At 44.1% G+C, this 14,158-nt stretch overlaps 46 non-coding genes across 46 annotated transcripts; all 46 read left to right on the top strand.

The window, feature by feature from the left end:
- The first annotated feature begins 1,370 nt into the window (after window positions 1-1,370).
- Window positions 1,371-1,481, top strand: trnal-uaa (transfer RNA leucine (anticodon UAA)). Its single transcript has 2 exons — window positions 1,371-1,408; window positions 1,436-1,481. It is a non-coding gene; the product is annotated as a tRNA-Leu (tRNA).
- A 155-nt stretch (window positions 1,482-1,636) lies between these two features.
- On the top strand, window positions 1,637-1,747 carry trnal-caa (transfer RNA leucine (anticodon CAA)). The gene is made up of 2 exons: window positions 1,637-1,674; window positions 1,702-1,747. It is a non-coding gene; the product is annotated as a tRNA-Leu (tRNA).
- Window positions 1,748-2,168: 421 nt separating this feature from the next.
- trnal-caa (transfer RNA leucine (anticodon CAA)) lies at window positions 2,169-2,279 on the top strand. Its single transcript has 2 exons — window positions 2,169-2,206; window positions 2,234-2,279. It is a non-coding gene; the product is annotated as a tRNA-Leu (tRNA).
- Window positions 2,280-2,434: 155 nt separating this feature from the next.
- On the top strand, window positions 2,435-2,545 carry trnal-uaa (transfer RNA leucine (anticodon UAA)). Its single transcript has 2 exons — window positions 2,435-2,472; window positions 2,500-2,545. It is a non-coding gene; the product is annotated as a tRNA-Leu (tRNA).
- A 155-nt stretch (window positions 2,546-2,700) lies between these two features.
- trnal-caa (transfer RNA leucine (anticodon CAA)) lies at window positions 2,701-2,811 on the top strand. Its single transcript has 2 exons — window positions 2,701-2,738; window positions 2,766-2,811. It is a non-coding gene; the product is annotated as a tRNA-Leu (tRNA).
- Window positions 2,812-2,965: 154 nt separating this feature from the next.
- Window positions 2,966-3,076, top strand: trnal-caa (transfer RNA leucine (anticodon CAA)). Its single transcript has 2 exons — window positions 2,966-3,003; window positions 3,031-3,076. It is a non-coding gene; the product is annotated as a tRNA-Leu (tRNA).
- A 155-nt stretch (window positions 3,077-3,231) lies between these two features.
- trnal-caa (transfer RNA leucine (anticodon CAA)) lies at window positions 3,232-3,342 on the top strand. Its single transcript has 2 exons — window positions 3,232-3,269; window positions 3,297-3,342. It is a non-coding gene; the product is annotated as a tRNA-Leu (tRNA).
- Window positions 3,343-3,496: 154 nt separating this feature from the next.
- On the top strand, window positions 3,497-3,607 carry trnal-caa (transfer RNA leucine (anticodon CAA)). The gene is made up of 2 exons: window positions 3,497-3,534; window positions 3,562-3,607. It is a non-coding gene; the product is annotated as a tRNA-Leu (tRNA).
- Window positions 3,608-3,761: 154 nt separating this feature from the next.
- trnal-caa (transfer RNA leucine (anticodon CAA)) lies at window positions 3,762-3,872 on the top strand. Its single transcript has 2 exons — window positions 3,762-3,799; window positions 3,827-3,872. It is a non-coding gene; the product is annotated as a tRNA-Leu (tRNA).
- Window positions 3,873-4,027: 155 nt separating this feature from the next.
- Window positions 4,028-4,138, top strand: trnal-caa (transfer RNA leucine (anticodon CAA)). Its single transcript has 2 exons — window positions 4,028-4,065; window positions 4,093-4,138. It is a non-coding gene; the product is annotated as a tRNA-Leu (tRNA).
- A 155-nt stretch (window positions 4,139-4,293) lies between these two features.
- On the top strand, window positions 4,294-4,404 carry trnal-caa (transfer RNA leucine (anticodon CAA)). Its single transcript has 2 exons — window positions 4,294-4,331; window positions 4,359-4,404. It is a non-coding gene; the product is annotated as a tRNA-Leu (tRNA).
- A 154-nt stretch (window positions 4,405-4,558) lies between these two features.
- trnal-caa (transfer RNA leucine (anticodon CAA)) lies at window positions 4,559-4,669 on the top strand. Its single transcript has 2 exons — window positions 4,559-4,596; window positions 4,624-4,669. It is a non-coding gene; the product is annotated as a tRNA-Leu (tRNA).
- A 155-nt stretch (window positions 4,670-4,824) lies between these two features.
- Window positions 4,825-4,935, top strand: trnal-caa (transfer RNA leucine (anticodon CAA)). The gene is made up of 2 exons: window positions 4,825-4,862; window positions 4,890-4,935. It is a non-coding gene; the product is annotated as a tRNA-Leu (tRNA).
- A 154-nt stretch (window positions 4,936-5,089) lies between these two features.
- trnal-caa (transfer RNA leucine (anticodon CAA)) lies at window positions 5,090-5,200 on the top strand. The gene is made up of 2 exons: window positions 5,090-5,127; window positions 5,155-5,200. It is a non-coding gene; the product is annotated as a tRNA-Leu (tRNA).
- Window positions 5,201-5,354: 154 nt separating this feature from the next.
- Window positions 5,355-5,465, top strand: trnal-caa (transfer RNA leucine (anticodon CAA)). The gene is made up of 2 exons: window positions 5,355-5,392; window positions 5,420-5,465. It is a non-coding gene; the product is annotated as a tRNA-Leu (tRNA).
- A 155-nt stretch (window positions 5,466-5,620) lies between these two features.
- trnal-caa (transfer RNA leucine (anticodon CAA)) lies at window positions 5,621-5,731 on the top strand. Its single transcript has 2 exons — window positions 5,621-5,658; window positions 5,686-5,731. It is a non-coding gene; the product is annotated as a tRNA-Leu (tRNA).
- A 155-nt stretch (window positions 5,732-5,886) lies between these two features.
- On the top strand, window positions 5,887-5,997 carry trnal-caa (transfer RNA leucine (anticodon CAA)). Its single transcript has 2 exons — window positions 5,887-5,924; window positions 5,952-5,997. It is a non-coding gene; the product is annotated as a tRNA-Leu (tRNA).
- Window positions 5,998-6,151: 154 nt separating this feature from the next.
- trnal-uaa (transfer RNA leucine (anticodon UAA)) lies at window positions 6,152-6,262 on the top strand. The gene is made up of 2 exons: window positions 6,152-6,189; window positions 6,217-6,262. It is a non-coding gene; the product is annotated as a tRNA-Leu (tRNA).
- A 155-nt stretch (window positions 6,263-6,417) lies between these two features.
- On the top strand, window positions 6,418-6,528 carry trnal-caa (transfer RNA leucine (anticodon CAA)). Its single transcript has 2 exons — window positions 6,418-6,455; window positions 6,483-6,528. It is a non-coding gene; the product is annotated as a tRNA-Leu (tRNA).
- A 154-nt stretch (window positions 6,529-6,682) lies between these two features.
- On the top strand, window positions 6,683-6,793 carry trnal-caa (transfer RNA leucine (anticodon CAA)). The gene is made up of 2 exons: window positions 6,683-6,720; window positions 6,748-6,793. It is a non-coding gene; the product is annotated as a tRNA-Leu (tRNA).
- A 155-nt stretch (window positions 6,794-6,948) lies between these two features.
- trnal-uaa (transfer RNA leucine (anticodon UAA)) lies at window positions 6,949-7,059 on the top strand. Its single transcript has 2 exons — window positions 6,949-6,986; window positions 7,014-7,059. It is a non-coding gene; the product is annotated as a tRNA-Leu (tRNA).
- Window positions 7,060-7,214: 155 nt separating this feature from the next.
- Window positions 7,215-7,325, top strand: trnal-uaa (transfer RNA leucine (anticodon UAA)). The gene is made up of 2 exons: window positions 7,215-7,252; window positions 7,280-7,325. It is a non-coding gene; the product is annotated as a tRNA-Leu (tRNA).
- A 155-nt stretch (window positions 7,326-7,480) lies between these two features.
- trnal-caa (transfer RNA leucine (anticodon CAA)) lies at window positions 7,481-7,591 on the top strand. The gene is made up of 2 exons: window positions 7,481-7,518; window positions 7,546-7,591. It is a non-coding gene; the product is annotated as a tRNA-Leu (tRNA).
- Window positions 7,592-7,745: 154 nt separating this feature from the next.
- Window positions 7,746-7,856, top strand: trnal-caa (transfer RNA leucine (anticodon CAA)). The gene is made up of 2 exons: window positions 7,746-7,783; window positions 7,811-7,856. It is a non-coding gene; the product is annotated as a tRNA-Leu (tRNA).
- A 154-nt stretch (window positions 7,857-8,010) lies between these two features.
- trnal-caa (transfer RNA leucine (anticodon CAA)) lies at window positions 8,011-8,121 on the top strand. Its single transcript has 2 exons — window positions 8,011-8,048; window positions 8,076-8,121. It is a non-coding gene; the product is annotated as a tRNA-Leu (tRNA).
- A 155-nt stretch (window positions 8,122-8,276) lies between these two features.
- On the top strand, window positions 8,277-8,387 carry trnal-uaa (transfer RNA leucine (anticodon UAA)). Its single transcript has 2 exons — window positions 8,277-8,314; window positions 8,342-8,387. It is a non-coding gene; the product is annotated as a tRNA-Leu (tRNA).
- Window positions 8,388-8,542: 155 nt separating this feature from the next.
- trnal-uaa (transfer RNA leucine (anticodon UAA)) lies at window positions 8,543-8,657 on the top strand. The gene is made up of 2 exons: window positions 8,543-8,580; window positions 8,608-8,657. It is a non-coding gene; the product is annotated as a tRNA-Leu (tRNA).
- Window positions 8,658-8,808: 151 nt separating this feature from the next.
- On the top strand, window positions 8,809-8,919 carry trnal-uaa (transfer RNA leucine (anticodon UAA)). The gene is made up of 2 exons: window positions 8,809-8,846; window positions 8,874-8,919. It is a non-coding gene; the product is annotated as a tRNA-Leu (tRNA).
- A 420-nt stretch (window positions 8,920-9,339) lies between these two features.
- Window positions 9,340-9,450, top strand: trnal-caa (transfer RNA leucine (anticodon CAA)). The gene is made up of 2 exons: window positions 9,340-9,377; window positions 9,405-9,450. It is a non-coding gene; the product is annotated as a tRNA-Leu (tRNA).
- Window positions 9,451-9,604: 154 nt separating this feature from the next.
- trnal-caa (transfer RNA leucine (anticodon CAA)) lies at window positions 9,605-9,715 on the top strand. The gene is made up of 2 exons: window positions 9,605-9,642; window positions 9,670-9,715. It is a non-coding gene; the product is annotated as a tRNA-Leu (tRNA).
- A 155-nt stretch (window positions 9,716-9,870) lies between these two features.
- trnal-caa (transfer RNA leucine (anticodon CAA)) lies at window positions 9,871-9,981 on the top strand. Its single transcript has 2 exons — window positions 9,871-9,908; window positions 9,936-9,981. It is a non-coding gene; the product is annotated as a tRNA-Leu (tRNA).
- Window positions 9,982-10,135: 154 nt separating this feature from the next.
- On the top strand, window positions 10,136-10,246 carry trnal-caa (transfer RNA leucine (anticodon CAA)). The gene is made up of 2 exons: window positions 10,136-10,173; window positions 10,201-10,246. It is a non-coding gene; the product is annotated as a tRNA-Leu (tRNA).
- A 154-nt stretch (window positions 10,247-10,400) lies between these two features.
- trnal-caa (transfer RNA leucine (anticodon CAA)) lies at window positions 10,401-10,511 on the top strand. Its single transcript has 2 exons — window positions 10,401-10,438; window positions 10,466-10,511. It is a non-coding gene; the product is annotated as a tRNA-Leu (tRNA).
- Window positions 10,512-10,666: 155 nt separating this feature from the next.
- trnal-caa (transfer RNA leucine (anticodon CAA)) lies at window positions 10,667-10,777 on the top strand. Its single transcript has 2 exons — window positions 10,667-10,704; window positions 10,732-10,777. It is a non-coding gene; the product is annotated as a tRNA-Leu (tRNA).
- Window positions 10,778-10,931: 154 nt separating this feature from the next.
- Window positions 10,932-11,042, top strand: trnal-uaa (transfer RNA leucine (anticodon UAA)). Its single transcript has 2 exons — window positions 10,932-10,969; window positions 10,997-11,042. It is a non-coding gene; the product is annotated as a tRNA-Leu (tRNA).
- Window positions 11,043-11,197: 155 nt separating this feature from the next.
- Window positions 11,198-11,308, top strand: trnal-caa (transfer RNA leucine (anticodon CAA)). The gene is made up of 2 exons: window positions 11,198-11,235; window positions 11,263-11,308. It is a non-coding gene; the product is annotated as a tRNA-Leu (tRNA).
- A 155-nt stretch (window positions 11,309-11,463) lies between these two features.
- On the top strand, window positions 11,464-11,574 carry trnal-uaa (transfer RNA leucine (anticodon UAA)). Its single transcript has 2 exons — window positions 11,464-11,501; window positions 11,529-11,574. It is a non-coding gene; the product is annotated as a tRNA-Leu (tRNA).
- A 155-nt stretch (window positions 11,575-11,729) lies between these two features.
- Window positions 11,730-11,840, top strand: trnal-uaa (transfer RNA leucine (anticodon UAA)). The gene is made up of 2 exons: window positions 11,730-11,767; window positions 11,795-11,840. It is a non-coding gene; the product is annotated as a tRNA-Leu (tRNA).
- A 155-nt stretch (window positions 11,841-11,995) lies between these two features.
- Window positions 11,996-12,106, top strand: trnal-caa (transfer RNA leucine (anticodon CAA)). Its single transcript has 2 exons — window positions 11,996-12,033; window positions 12,061-12,106. It is a non-coding gene; the product is annotated as a tRNA-Leu (tRNA).
- A 154-nt stretch (window positions 12,107-12,260) lies between these two features.
- Window positions 12,261-12,371, top strand: trnal-caa (transfer RNA leucine (anticodon CAA)). Its single transcript has 2 exons — window positions 12,261-12,298; window positions 12,326-12,371. It is a non-coding gene; the product is annotated as a tRNA-Leu (tRNA).
- A 155-nt stretch (window positions 12,372-12,526) lies between these two features.
- Window positions 12,527-12,637, top strand: trnal-uaa (transfer RNA leucine (anticodon UAA)). The gene is made up of 2 exons: window positions 12,527-12,564; window positions 12,592-12,637. It is a non-coding gene; the product is annotated as a tRNA-Leu (tRNA).
- Window positions 12,638-12,792: 155 nt separating this feature from the next.
- Window positions 12,793-12,903, top strand: trnal-caa (transfer RNA leucine (anticodon CAA)). The gene is made up of 2 exons: window positions 12,793-12,830; window positions 12,858-12,903. It is a non-coding gene; the product is annotated as a tRNA-Leu (tRNA).
- Window positions 12,904-13,057: 154 nt separating this feature from the next.
- trnal-caa (transfer RNA leucine (anticodon CAA)) lies at window positions 13,058-13,168 on the top strand. The gene is made up of 2 exons: window positions 13,058-13,095; window positions 13,123-13,168. It is a non-coding gene; the product is annotated as a tRNA-Leu (tRNA).
- Window positions 13,169-13,322: 154 nt separating this feature from the next.
- On the top strand, window positions 13,323-13,433 carry trnal-caa (transfer RNA leucine (anticodon CAA)). The gene is made up of 2 exons: window positions 13,323-13,360; window positions 13,395-13,433. It is a non-coding gene; the product is annotated as a tRNA-Leu (tRNA).
- A 151-nt stretch (window positions 13,434-13,584) lies between these two features.
- Window positions 13,585-13,695, top strand: trnal-uaa (transfer RNA leucine (anticodon UAA)). The gene is made up of 2 exons: window positions 13,585-13,622; window positions 13,650-13,695. It is a non-coding gene; the product is annotated as a tRNA-Leu (tRNA).
- A 155-nt stretch (window positions 13,696-13,850) lies between these two features.
- On the top strand, window positions 13,851-13,961 carry trnal-uaa (transfer RNA leucine (anticodon UAA)). Its single transcript has 2 exons — window positions 13,851-13,888; window positions 13,916-13,961. It is a non-coding gene; the product is annotated as a tRNA-Leu (tRNA).
- Window positions 13,962-14,158: the final 197 nt, after the last annotated feature.

Here is a 14,158-nt window from a genome sequence, read left to right as displayed (position 1 = left end):
TATTTTCAAACTGACAATAAGTCAGAGGTGAGATGCCGTAGGCTCTCCCTCACAAGTACAGCCATATCGATCCACAGCTATCCCCGATCCTGACCACCTTGTGGGCAGCGCCTTCCACCAGTGGGAGGCCTTTTCCACTTGTGTATTGTGACTCTTCGCCCAGCACAGTAGTATTCTGCAATTATTATCTGTCAATTTGGATTTTTGTTCCTTTTTGTTCAACCCGGGGGCGGCATGGTGGTGCAGTGGTTAACACTATTGCCTCACTCGTTTGGGAGTTGGGTTCGAGTCTCCGCCTGGGTCACATGTGTGAGGAGTTTGCTTGTTCTCCCCATGTCGTCGTGGGGTTTCCTCCAGGTACTCCGGTTTCCCCCCACAGTCCAAAAACATGCTGAGGCTAATTGGAGTTGCTAAATTGCCCGTAGGTGTGCATGTGAGAGTGAATGGGTTGTTCCCTGCCTCGTGCCCATTGCTTCCGGGATAGGCTCCGGATCCCCCGCAGCCCAGTAGGATAATCGATTTGGAAAATGGATGGATGGATCCCCAACCCTGAAAAGTTAAACAACAACCTAAAATAAATATGTATTTGTCTGCTTTATATATTCCTGATGTTGAAGCAGAGCTGGTGGGTGACCGGACAATAAGTAATTGAAAGCAAATGGATAGAATTTATGTTAACAGGATGTCAGATCTGCTGTGAAACAAATAATGCTACTAATACTCTAAAGCCTTTGTGTTAAATCTGTCCCTCATTGTAGGTTTGAGAAACCTGATGGTAATGAAACGAGAATCTCGGAGTAATGAGACAAGGATGTCACAGTAGCACGTTGTCAGAATGGCCGAGCGGTCTAAGGCCCCAGACTTAAGGTACACCGTCTTCCAAATGATGGAGCTTTCTGGTCTCTGAAAAAAGGTGTGGGTTCGAAAACTACTTCTGGCATGTGCATTCCAGTGGCTGATGAAGCGTTCAACCAACTGAATGGTTTTGCCCTAGTGCTGCAGGTTAAAGTTAAATCAGTACTTTATACCTCGTGTTAATTACGAAAACAGTTTTGGGAAAGCTAAACGTAATGAGACAAGGATCTCACAATAGCGCACTGTCAGAATGACCAAGCGGTCTGAGGCGCCAGACTCAAAGTACACCATCTTCCAACTGATGGAGCATTCTGGTCTCTGAAAAGAGGCGTGGGTTCGAATCCCACTTCTGACAAGTGTATTCCAGAGACTGATAAAGCATTCAACCAACTGAATTGTTTTGCCCTAGTGCAGCAGGTTAAAGTTAAATCAGTACTTTAAACCCAGCGTTAATTAGGGAAATAGCTTTGGGAAAGCTAAACATAATGAGACAAGACTTCATACTGTGCATAGATGTCAGAATGGCCGAGCGGTCTAAGGCGCCAGACTTAAGGTACACCATCTTCCAACTGATGGAGCATTCTGGTCTCTGAAAAGAGGCGTGTGTTCGAATCCCACTTCTGACATGCATATGACTAATGAAGCATTTGACCAACTGAATGAATTTTGCCCTAGTGCTGCACATTAAAGTTAAATCAGTACTTTATACCCTGTATTAATTAGCTAAACAGCCTTTGGAAAGCTAAAGGTAATGAGACAAGACATCATGCAGTGCACTGTTGTCAGGATGGCCGAGCGGTCTAAGGCGCCAGACTCAAGATACACCGTCTTCCAACTGACGGAGCTTTCTGGTCTCTGAAAAGAGGCGTGGGTTGGAGTCCCACTTCTGACATGCATATGACTAATGAAGCGTTTGACCAACTGAATGAATTTTGCTCTAGTGCTGCACATTAAATTTAAATCAGTACTTTATACCCTGTGTTAATTAGGGAAACAGCTTTGGGAAAGCTAAAGGTAATGAGACAAGACATCATACTGTGCATTGTTGTCAGAATGGCCGAGCGGTCTAAGGTGCCAGACTCAAGGTACACCGTCTTCCAACTGACGGAGCTTTCTGGTCTCTGAAGGGAGGCGTGGGTTCGAATCGCACTTCTGACATGCATATGACTAATGAAGCATTCGACCAACTGAATGAATTTTGCCCTAGTGCTGCATATTAAAGTTAAATCAGTACTTTATACCCTGTGTTAATTAGCTAAACAGCCTTCGGAAAACTAAAGGTAATGAGACAAGACATCATGCGGTGCACTGTTGTCAGAATGGCCGAGCGGTCTAAGGCGCCAGACTCAAGATACACTGTCTTCCAACTGATGGAGCATTCTGGTCTCTGAAAAGAGGCGTGGGTTCGAATCCCACTTCTGACATGCATATGACTAATGAAGCATTTGACCAACTGAATGAATTTTGCCCTAGTGCTGCACATTAAAGTTAAATCAGTACTTTATACCCTGTGTTAATTAGCTAAACAGCCTTCGGAAAGCTAAAGGTTATGAGACAAGACATCATACGGTGTATTATTGTCAGAATGGCCGAGCGGTCTAAGGCGCCAGACTTAAGGTACACCATCTTCCAACTGGTGGAGCATTCTGGTCTCTGAAAAGAGGCGTGGGTTCGAATCCCACTTCTGACATGCATATGACTAATGAAGCATTTGACCAACTGAATGAATTTTGCCCTAGTACTGCACATTAAAGTTAAATCAGTACTTTATACCCTGTATTAATTAGCTAATCAGCCTTCGGAAAGCTAAAGGTAATGAGACAAGACATCATGCAGTGCATTGTTGTCAGAATGGCCGAGCGGTCTAAGGCGCCAGACTCAAGGTACACCGTCTTCCAACTGACGGAGCTTTCTGGTCTCTGAAGGGAGGCGTGGGTTCGAATCCCACTTCCGACATGCATATGACTGATGAAGCGTTCAATCGACTGAATGGTTTTGCCCTAGTGCTGCAGGTTAAACTTAAATCATTACTTTATACCCTGTGTTAATTAGGGAAACAGCTTTGGGAAAGCTAAAGGTAATGAGACAAGACATCATATGGTGCATTGTTGTCAGAATGGCCGAGCGGTCTAAGGTGCCAGACTCAAGATACACTGTCTTCAAACTGATGGAGCATTCTGGTCTCTGAAAAGAGGCGTGGGTTCGAATCCCACTTCTGACAGGCATATGACTAATCAAGCATTTGACCAACTGAACGAATTTTGCCCTAGTGCTGCACATTAAAGTTAAATCAGTACTTTATACCCTGTATTAATTAGCTAAACAGCCTTCGGAAAGCTAAAGGTAATGAGACAAGATATCATGCAGTGCACTGTTGTCAGAATGGCCGAGCGGTCTAAGGCGCCAGACTCAAGATGCACTGTCTTCCAACTGATGGAGCATTCTGGTCTCTGAAAAGAGGCGTGGGTTCGAATCCCACTTCTGACATGCATATGACTGATGAAGCGTTCAATCGACTGAATGGTTTTGCCCTAGTGCTGCAGGTTAAAGTTAAATCATTACTTTATACCCTGTGTTAATTAGGGAAACAGCTTTGGGAAAGCTAAAGGTAATGAGACAAGACATCATATGGTGCATTGTTGTCAGAATGGCCGAGCGGTCTAAGGCGCCAGACTCAAGGTACACCGTCTTCCAACTGACGGAGCTTTCTGGTCTCTGAAGGGAGGCGTGGGTTCGAATCCCACTTCCGACATGCATATGACTGATGAAGCGTTCAATCGACTGAATGGTTTTGCCTTAGTGCTGCAGGTTAAACTTAAATCATTACTTTATACCCTGTGTTAATTAGGGAAACAGCTTTGGGAAAGCTAAAGGTAATGAGACAAGACATCATATGGTGCATTGTTGTCAGAATGGCCGAGCGGTCTAAGGTGCCAGACTCAAGATACACTGTCTTCAAACTGATGGAGCATTCTGGTCTCTGAAAAGAGGCGTGGGTTCGAATCCCACTTCTGACAGGCATATGACTAATCAAGCATTTGACCAACTGAATGAATTTTGCCCTAGTGCTGCACATTAAAGTTAAATCAGTACTTTATACCCTGTATTAATTAGCTAAACAGCCTTCGGAAAGCTAAAGGTAATGAGACAAGACATCATGCAGTGCACTGTTGTCAGAATGGCCGAGCGGTCTAAGGCGCCAGACTCAAGATGCACTGTCTTCCAACTGATGGAGCATTCTGGTCTCTGAAAAGAGGCGTGGGTTCGAATCCCACTTCTGACATGCATATGACTAATGAAGCATTTGACCAACTAAATGAATTTTGCCCTAGTGCTGCACATTGAAGTTAAATCAGTACTTTATACCCTGTGTTAATTAGCTAAACAGCCTTCGGAAAGCTAAAGGTAATGTGACAAGACATCATATGGTGCATTGTTGTCAGAATGGCTGAGCGGTCTAAGGCGCCAGACTCAAGGTACACCGTCTTCCAACTGATGGAGCTTTCTGGTCTCTGAAGGGAGGCGTGGGTTCGAATCCCACTTCTGACATGCATATGACTGATGAAGCGTTCAATCGACTGAATGGTTTTGCCCTAGTGCTGCAGGTTAAAGTTAAATCATTCCTTTATACCCTGTGTTAATTAGGGAAACAGCTTTGGGAAAGCTAAAGGTAATGAGACAAGATATCATACTGTGCATTGTTGTCAGAATGGCCGAGCGGTCTAAGGTGCCAGACTCAAGGTACACCGTCTTCCAACTGACGGAGCTTTCTGGTCTCTGAAGGGAGGCGTGGGTTCGAATCCCACTTCTGACATACATATGACTAATGAAGCATTCGACCAACTGAATGAATTTTACCCTACTGCTGCATATTGAAGTTAAATCAGTTCTTTATACCCTGTGTTAATTAGCTAAACAGCCTTCGGAAAGCTAAAGGTAATGAGACAAGACATCATATGGTGCATTGTTGTCAGAATGGCCGAGCGGTATAAGGCGCCAGACTCAAGATACACTGTCTTCCAACTGATGGAGCATTCTGGTCTCTGAAAAGAGGCGTGGGTTCGAATCCCACTTCTGACATGCATATGACTGATGAAGCATTCAATCGACTGAATGGTTTTGCCCTAGTGCTGCAGGGTAACGTTAAATCATTACTTTATACCCTGTGTTGATTAGCTAAACAGCCTTCGGAAAGCTAAAGGTAATGAGACAAGACATCATGCAGTGCACTGTTGTCAGAATGGCCGAGCGGTCTAAGGCGCCAGACTCAAGATACACTGTCTTCCAACTGATGGAGCATTCTGGTCTCTGAAAAGAGGCGTGGGTTCGAATCCCACTTCTGACATGCATATGACAGATGAAGCGTTCAATCGACTGAATGGTTTTGCCCTAGTGCTGCAGGTTAAAGTTAAATCATTACTTTATACCCTGTGTTAATTAGGGAAACAGCTTTGGGAAAGCTAAAGGTAATGAGACAAGACATCATATGGTGCATTGTTGTCAGAATAGCCGAGCGGTCTAAGGCGCCAGACTCAAGGTACACCGTTTTCCAACTAATGGAGCTTTCTGGTCTCTGAAGGGAGGCGTGGGTTCGAATCCCACTTCTGACATGCATATGACTAATGAAGCATTCGACCAACTGAATGAATTTTACCCTACTGCTGCATATTGAAGTTAAATCAGTTCTTTATACCCTGTGTTAATTAGCTAAACAGCCTTCGGAAAGCTAAAGGTAATGAGACAAGACATCATATGGTGCATTGTTGTCAGAATGGCCGAGCGGTCTAAGGCGCCAGACTCAAGATGCACTGTCTTCCAACTGATGGAGCATTCTGGTCTCTGAAAAGAGGCGTGGGTTCGAATCCCACGTCTGACATGCATATGACTAATGAAGCATTTGACCAACTAAATGAATTTTGCCCTAGTGCTGCACATTAAAGTTAAATCAGTACTTTATACCCTGTGTTAATTAGCTAAACAGCCTTCGGAAAGCTAAAGGTAATGAGACAAGACATCATGCGGTGTACTTTTGTCAGAATGGCCGAGCGGTCTAAGGCGCCAGACTCAAGATACACTGTCTTCCAACTGATGGAGCATTCTGGTCTCTGAAAAGAGGCGTGGGTTCGAATCCCACTTCTGACATGCATATGACTGATGAAGCGTTCAATCGACTGAATGGTTTTGCCCTAGTGCTGCAGGTTAAACTTAAATCATTACTTTATACCCTGTGTTAATTAGCTACACAGCCTTCGGAAAGCCAAAGGTAATGAGACAAGACATCATGCGGTGCACTGTTCTCAGAATGGCCGAGCGGTCTAAGGCGCCAGACTTAAGGTACACCATCTTCCAACTGATGGAGCATTCTGGTCTCTGAAAAGAGGCGTGGGTTCGAATCCCACTTCTGACATGCATATGACTAATGAAGCATTTGACCAACTGAATGAATTTTGCCCTAGTGCTGCACATTAAAGTTAAATCAGTACTTTATACCCTGTATTAATTAGCTATCCAGCCTTCGGAAAGCTAAAGGTAATGAGACAAGACATCATGCGGTGCACTGTTGTCAGAATGGCCGAGCGGTCTAAGGCGCCAGACTCAAGATACACTGTCTTCCAACTGATGGAGCATTCTGGTCTCTGAAAAGAGGCGTGGGTTCGAATCCCACTTCTGACATGCATATGAGTGATGAAGCGTTCAATCGACTGAATGGTTTTGCCCTAGTGCTGCAGGTTAAACTTAAATCATTACTTTATACCCTGTGTTAATTAGGGATACAGCTTTGGGAAAGCTAAAGGTAATGAGACAAGACATCATATGGTGCATTGTTGTCAGAATGGCCGAGCGGTCTAAGGCGCCAGACTCAAGATACACCGTCTTCCAACTGACGGAGCTTTCTGGTCTCTGAAGGGAGGCGTGGGTTCGAATCCCACTTCTGACATACATATGACTAATGAAGCATTCGACCAACTGAATGAATTTTACCCTACTGCTGCATATTGAAGTTAAATCAGTTCTTTATACCCTGTGTTAATTAGCTAAACAGCCTTCGGAAAGCTAAAGGTAATGAGACAAGACATCATATGGTGCATTATAGTCAGAATGGCCGAGTGGTATAAGGCGCCAGACTTAAGGTACACCATCTTCCAACTGATGGAGCATTCTGGTCTCTGAAAAGAGGCGTGGGTTCGAATCCCACTTCTGACAGGCATATGACTAATCAAGCATTTGACCAACTGAATGAATTTTGCCCTAATGCTGCATATTGAAGTTAAATCAGTTCTTTATACCCTGTGTTAATTAGCTAAACAGCCTTCGGAAAGCTAAAGGTAATGAGACAAGACATCATATGGTGCATTGTTGTCAGAATGGCTGAGTGGTATAAGGCGCCAGACTTAAGGTACACCATCTTCCAACTGATGGAGCATTCTGGTCTCTGAAAAGAGGCGTGGGTTCGAATCCCACTTCTGACAGGCATATGACTAATCAAGCATTTCACCAACTGAATGAATTTTGCCCTAGTCCTGCACATTAAAGTTAAATCAGTACTTTATACCCTGTGTTATTTAGCTAAACAGCCTTCGGAAAGCTAAAGGTAATGAGACAAGACATCATGCGGTGCACTGTTGTCAGAATGGCCGAGCGGTCTAAGGCGCCAGACTCAAGATACACTGTCTTCCAACTGATGGAGCATTCTGGTCTCTGAAAAGAGGCGTGGGTTCGAATCCCACTTCTGACATGCATATGACTGATGAAGCATTCAGTCGACTGAATGGTTTTGCCCTAGTGCTGCAGGTTAACGTTAAATCATTACTTTATACCCTGTGTTGATTAGTTAAACAGCCTTCGGAAAGCTAAAGGTAATGAGACAAGACATCATGCAGTGCACTGTTGTCAGAATGGCCGAGCGGTCTAAGGCGCCAGACTCAAGATGCACTGTCTTCCAACTGATGGAGCATTCTGGTCTCTGAAAAGAGGCGTGGGTTCGAATCCCACTTCTGACATGCATATGAGTGATGAAGCGTTCAATCGACTGAATGGTTTTGCCCTAGTGCTGCAGGTTAAACTTAAATCATTACTTTATACCCTGTGTTAATTAGGGAAACAGCTTTGGGAAAGCTAAAGGTAATGAGACAAGACATCATATGGTGCATTGTTGTCAGAATGGCCGAGCGGTCTAAGGCGCCAGACTCAAGATACACCGTCTTCCAACTGACGGAGCTTTCTGGTCTCTGAAGGGAGGCGTGGGTTCGAATCCCACTTCTGACATACATATGACTAATGAAGCATTCGACCAACTGAATGAATTTTACCCTACTGCTGCATATTGAAGTTAAATCAGTTCTTTATACCCTGTGTTAATTAGCCAAACAGCCTTCGGAAAGCTAAAGGTAATGAGACAAGACATCATGTGGTGCATTGTTGTCAGAATGGCCGAGTGGTATAAGGTGCCAGACTTAAGGTACACCATCTTCCAACTGATGGAGCATTCTGGTCTCTGAAAAGAGGCGTGGGTTCGAATCCCACTTCTGACAGGCATATGACTAATCAAGCATTTGACCAACTGAATGAATTTTGCCCTAATGCTGCATATTGAAGTTAAATCAGTTCTTTATACCCTGTGTTAATTAGCTAAACAGCCTTCGGAAAGCTAAAGGTAATGAGACAAGACATCATATGGTGCATTGTTGTCAGAATGGCCGAGTGGTATAAGGCGCCAGACTTAAGGTACACCATCTTCCAACTGATGGAGCATTCTGGTCTCTGAAAAGAGGCGTGGGTTTGAATCCCACTTCTGAGAGGCATATGACTAATCAAGCATTTGACCAACTGAATGAATTTTGCCCTAGTCCTGCACATTAAAGTTAAATCAGTACTTTATACCCTGTGTTAATTAGCTAAACAGCCTTCGGAAAGCTAAAGGTAATGAGACAAGACATCATGCGGTGCACTGTTGTCAGAATGGCCGAGCGGTCTAAGGCGCCAGACTTAAAGTACACCATCTTCCAACTGATGGAGCATTCTGGTCTCTGAAAAGAGGCGTGGTTTCGAATCCCACTTCTGACAGGCATATGACTAATGAAGCATTTGACCAACTGAATGAATTTTGCCCTAGTCCTGCACATTAAAGTTAAATCAGTACTTTATACCCTGTGTTATTTAGCTAAACAGCCTTCGGAAAGCTAAAGGTAAAGAGACAAGACATCATACGGTGCACTGTTGTCAGAATGGCCGAGCGGTCTAAGTCGCCAGACTCAAGATACACTGTCTTCCAACTGATGGAGCATTCTGGTCTCTGAAAAGAGGCGTGAGTTCGAATCCCACTTCTGACATGCATATGACTGATGAAGCGTTCAATCGACTGAATGGTTTTGCCCTAGTGCTGTAGGTTAACGTTAAATCATTACTTTATACCCTGTGTTAATTAGCTAAACAGCCTTCGGAAAGCTAAAGGTAAAGAGACAAGACATCATACGGTGCACTGTTGTCAGAATGGCCGAGCGGTCTAAGGCGCCAGACTCAAGATACGCTGTCTTCCAACTGATGGAGCATTCTGGTCTCTGAAAAGAGGCGTGGGTTCGAATCCCACTTCTGACATGCATATGAATGATGAAGCGTTCAATCGACTGAATGGTTTTGCCCTAGTGCTGCAGGTTAAAGTTAAATCATTACTTTATACCCTGTGTTAATTAGGGAAACAGCTTTGGGAAAGCTAAAGGTAATGAGACAAGATATCATACTGTGCATTGTTGTCAGAAAGGCCGAGCGGTCTAAGGTGCCAGACTCAAGGTACACCGTCTTCCAACTAATGGAGCTTTCTGGTCTCTAAAGGGAGGCGTGGGTTCGAATCCCACTTCTGACATGCATATGACTAATGAAGCATTCGACCAACTGAATGAATTTTACCCTACTGCTGCATATTGAAGTTAAATCAGTTCTTTATACCCTGTGTTAATTAGCTAAACAGCCTTCGGAAAGCTAAAGGTAATGAGACAAGACATCATATGGTGCATTGTTGTCAGAATGGCCGAGCGGTATAAGGCGCCAGACTCAAGATACACTGTCTTCCAACTGATGGAGCATTCTGGTCTCTGAAAAGAGGCGTGGGTTCGAATCCAACTTCTGACATGCATATGACTGATGAAGCATTCAATCGACTGAATGGTTTTGCCCTAGTGCTGCAGGGTAACGTTAAATCATTACTTTATACCCTGTGTTGATTAGCTAAACAGCCTTCGGAAAGCTAAAGGTAATGAGACAAGACATCATGCAGCGCACTGTTGTCAGAATGGCCGAGCGGTCTAAGGCGCCAGACTCAAGATACACTGTCTTCCAACTGATGGAGCATTCTGGTCTCTGAAAAGAGGCGTGGGTTCGAATCCCACTTCTGACATGCATGTGACTGATGAAGCGTTCAATCGACTGAATGGTTTTGCCCTAGTGCTGCAGGTTAAAGTTAAATCATTACTTTATACCCTGTGTTAATTAGGGAAACAGCTTTGGGAAAGCTAAAGGTAATGAGACAAGACATCATATGGTGCATTGTTGTCAGAATGGCCGAGCGGTCTAAGGCGCCAGACTCAAGGTACACCGTTTTCCAAATAATGGAGCTTTCTGGTCTCTGAAGGGAGGCGTGGGTTCGAATCCCACTTCTGACATGCATATGACTAATGAAGCATTCGACCAACTGAATGAATTTTACCCTACTGCTGCATATTGAAGTTAAATCAGTTCTTTATACCCTGTGTTAATTAGCTAAACAGCCTTCGGAAAGCTAAAGGTAATGAGACAAGACATCATATGGTGCATTGTTGTCAGAATGGCCGAGCGGTCTAAGGCGCCAGACTCAAGATACACTGTCTTCCGACTGATGGAGCATTCTGGTCTCTGAAAAGAGGCGTGGGTTCGAATCCCACTTCTGACATGCATATGACTGATGAAGCGTTCAATCGACTGAATGGTTTTGCCCTAGTGCTGCAGGTTAAACTTAAATCATTACTTTATACCCTGTGTTAATTAGCTACACAGCCTTCGGAAAGCTAAAGGTAATGAGACAAGACATCATGTGGTGCACTGTTGTCAGAATGGCCGAGCGGTCTAAGGCGCCAGACTTAAGGTACACCATCTTCCAACTGATGGAGCATTCTGGTCTCTGAAAAGAGGCGTGGGTTCGAATCCCACTTCTGACATGCATATGACTAATGAAGCATTTGACCAACTGAATGAATTTTGCCCTAGTGCTGCACATTAAAGTTAAATCAGTACTTTATACCCTGTATTAATTAGCTATCCAGCCTTCGGAAAGCTAAAGGTAATGAGACAAGACATCATATGGTGCATTGTTGTCAGAATGGCCGAGCGGTCTAAGGCGCCAGACTCAAGATACACCGTCTTCCAACTGACGGAGCTTTCTGGTCTCTGAAGGGAGGCGTGGGTTCGAATCCCACTTCTGACATATATATGACTAATGAAGCATTCGACCAACTGAATGAATTTTACCCTACTGCTGCATATTGAAGTTAAATCAGTTCTTTATACCCTGTGTTAATTAGCTAAACAGCCTTCGGAAAGCTAAAGGTAATGAGACAAGACATCATATGGTGCATTGTTGTCAGAATGGCCGAGTGGTATGAGGCGCCAGACTTAAGGTACACCATCTTCCAACTGATGGAGCATTCTGGTCTCTGAAAAGAGGCGTGGGTTCGAATCCCACTTCTGACAGGCATATGACTAATCAAGCATTTGACCAACTGAATGAATTTTGCCCTAATGCTGCATATTGAAGTTAAATCAGTTCTTTATACCCTGTTTTAATTAGCTAAACAGCCTTCGGAAAGCTAAAGGTAATGAGACAAGACATCATATGGTGCATTGTTGTCAGAATGGCCGAGTGGTATAAGGTGCCAGACTTAAGGTACACCATCTTCCAACTGGTGGAGCATTCTGGTCTCTGAAAAGAGGCGTGGGTTTGAATCCCACTTCTGACAGGCATATGACTAATCAAGCATTTGACCAACTGAATGAATTTTGCCCTAGTCCTGCACATTAAAGTTAAATCAGTACTTTATACCCTGTGTTAATTAGCTAAACAGCCTTCGGAAAGCTAAAGGTAATGAGACAAGACATCATGCGGTGCACTGTTGTCAGAATGGCCGAGCGGTCTAAGGCGCCAGACTCAAGATACACTGTCTTCCAACTGATGGAGCATTCTGGTCTCTGAAAAGAGGCGTGGGTTCGAATCCCACTTCTGACATGCATATGACTGATGAAGCATTCAATCGACTGAATGGTTTTGCCCTAGTGCTGCAGGTTAACGTTAAATCATTACTTTATACCCTGTGTTGATTAGTTAAACAGCCTTCGGAAAGCTAAAGGTAATGAGACAAGACATCATATGGTGCATTGTTGTCAGAATGGCCGAGCGGTCTAAGGCGCCAGACTCAAGATACACCGTCTTCCAACTGACGGAGCTTTCTGGTCTCTGAAGGGAGGCGTGGGTTCGAATCCCACTTCTGACATACATATGACTAATGAAACATTCGACCAACTGAATGAATTTTACCCTACTGCTGCATATTGAAGTTAAATCAGTTCTTTATACCCTGTGTTAATTAGCTAAACAGCCTTCGGAAAGCTAAAGGTAATGAGACAAGACATCATTTGGTGCATTGTTGTCAGAATGGCCGAGCGGTATAAGGCGCCAGACTTAAGGTACACCATCTTCCAACTGATGGAGCATTCTGATCTCTGAAAAGAGGCGTGGGTTCGAATCCCACTTCTGACAGGCATATGACTAATCAAGCATTTGACCAACTGAATGAATTTTGCCCTAGTCCTGCACATTAAAGTTAAATCAGTACTTTATACCCTGTGTTATTTAGCTAAACAGCCTTCGGAAAGCTAAAGGTAATGAGACAAGACATCATGCGGTGCACTGTTGTCAGAATGGCCGAGCGGTGTAAGGCGCCAGACTCAAGATACACTGTCTTCCAACTGATGGAGCATTCTGGTCTCTGAAAAGAGGCGTCGGTTCGAATCCCACTTCTGACATGCATATGACTGATGAAGCGTTCAATCGACTGAATGGTTTTGCCCTAGTGCTGCAGGTTAACATTAAATCATTACTTTATACCCTGTGTTGATTAGCTAAACAGCCTTCGGAAAGTTAAAGGTAATGAGACAAGACATCATGCAGTGCACTGTTGTCAGAATGGCCGAGCGGTCTAAGGCGCCAGACTCAAGATACACTGTCTTCCAACTGATGGAGCATTCTGGTCTCTGAAAAGAGGCGTGGGTTCGAATCCCACTTCTGACATGCATATGACTGATGAAGCGTTCAATCGACTAAATGGTTTTGCCCTAGTGCTGCAGGTTAAAGTTAAATCATTACTTTATACCCTGTGTTAATTAGGGAAACAGCTTTGGGAAAGCTAAAGGTAATGAGACAAGACATCATATGGTGCATTGTTGTCAGAATGGCCGAGCGGTCTAAGGCGCCAGACTCAAGATACACCGTTTTCCAACTGATGGAGCTTTCAGGTCTCTGAAGGGAGGCGTGGGTTCGAATCCCACTTCTGACATGCATATGACTAATGAAGCATTCGACCAACTGAATGAATTTTACCCTACTGCTGCATATTGAAGTTAAATCAGTTCTTTATACCCTGTGTTAATTAGCTAGCCTTCGGAAAGCTAAAGGTAATGAGACAAGACATCATATGGTGCATTGTTGTCAGAATGGCCGAGCGGTCTAAGGCGCCAGACTTAAGGTACACCATCTTCCAACTGATGGAGCATTCTGGTCTCTGAAAAGAGGCGTGGGTTCGAATCCCACTTCTGACAGGCATATGACTAATCAAGCATTTGACCAACTGAATGAATTTTGCCCTAGTCCTGCACATTAAAGTTAAATCAGTACTTTATACCCTGTGTTGATTAGCTAAACAGCCTTCGGAAAGCTAAAGGTAATGAGACAAGACATTGTACGGTGCGTTGTTGTCAGAATGGCCGAGCGGTCTAAGGCACCAGACTTAAGATACACTGTCTTCCAACTGATGGAGCATTCTGGTCTCTGAAAAGAGGCGTGGGTTCGAATCCCACTTCTGACATGCATATGACTAATGAAGCATTTGACCAACTGAATGAATTTTGCCCTAGTGCTGCACATTAAAGTTAAATCAGTACTTTATACCCTGTGTTAATTAGCTAAACAGCCTTCGGAAAGCTAAAGGTAATGAGACAAGACATCATGCAGTGCACTGTTGTCAGAATGGCCGAGCGGTCTAAGGCGCCAGACTCAAGATAC

Source organism: Brienomyrus brachyistius, chromosome 5 (assembly GCF_023856365.1).
Source record: "Brienomyrus brachyistius isolate T26 chromosome 5, BBRACH_0.4, whole genome shotgun sequence".
Lineage (NCBI taxonomy): Eukaryota > Metazoa > Chordata > Actinopteri > Osteoglossiformes > Mormyridae > Brienomyrus > Brienomyrus brachyistius.
This window is presented reverse-complemented; position numbering and strand designations above follow the sequence as displayed.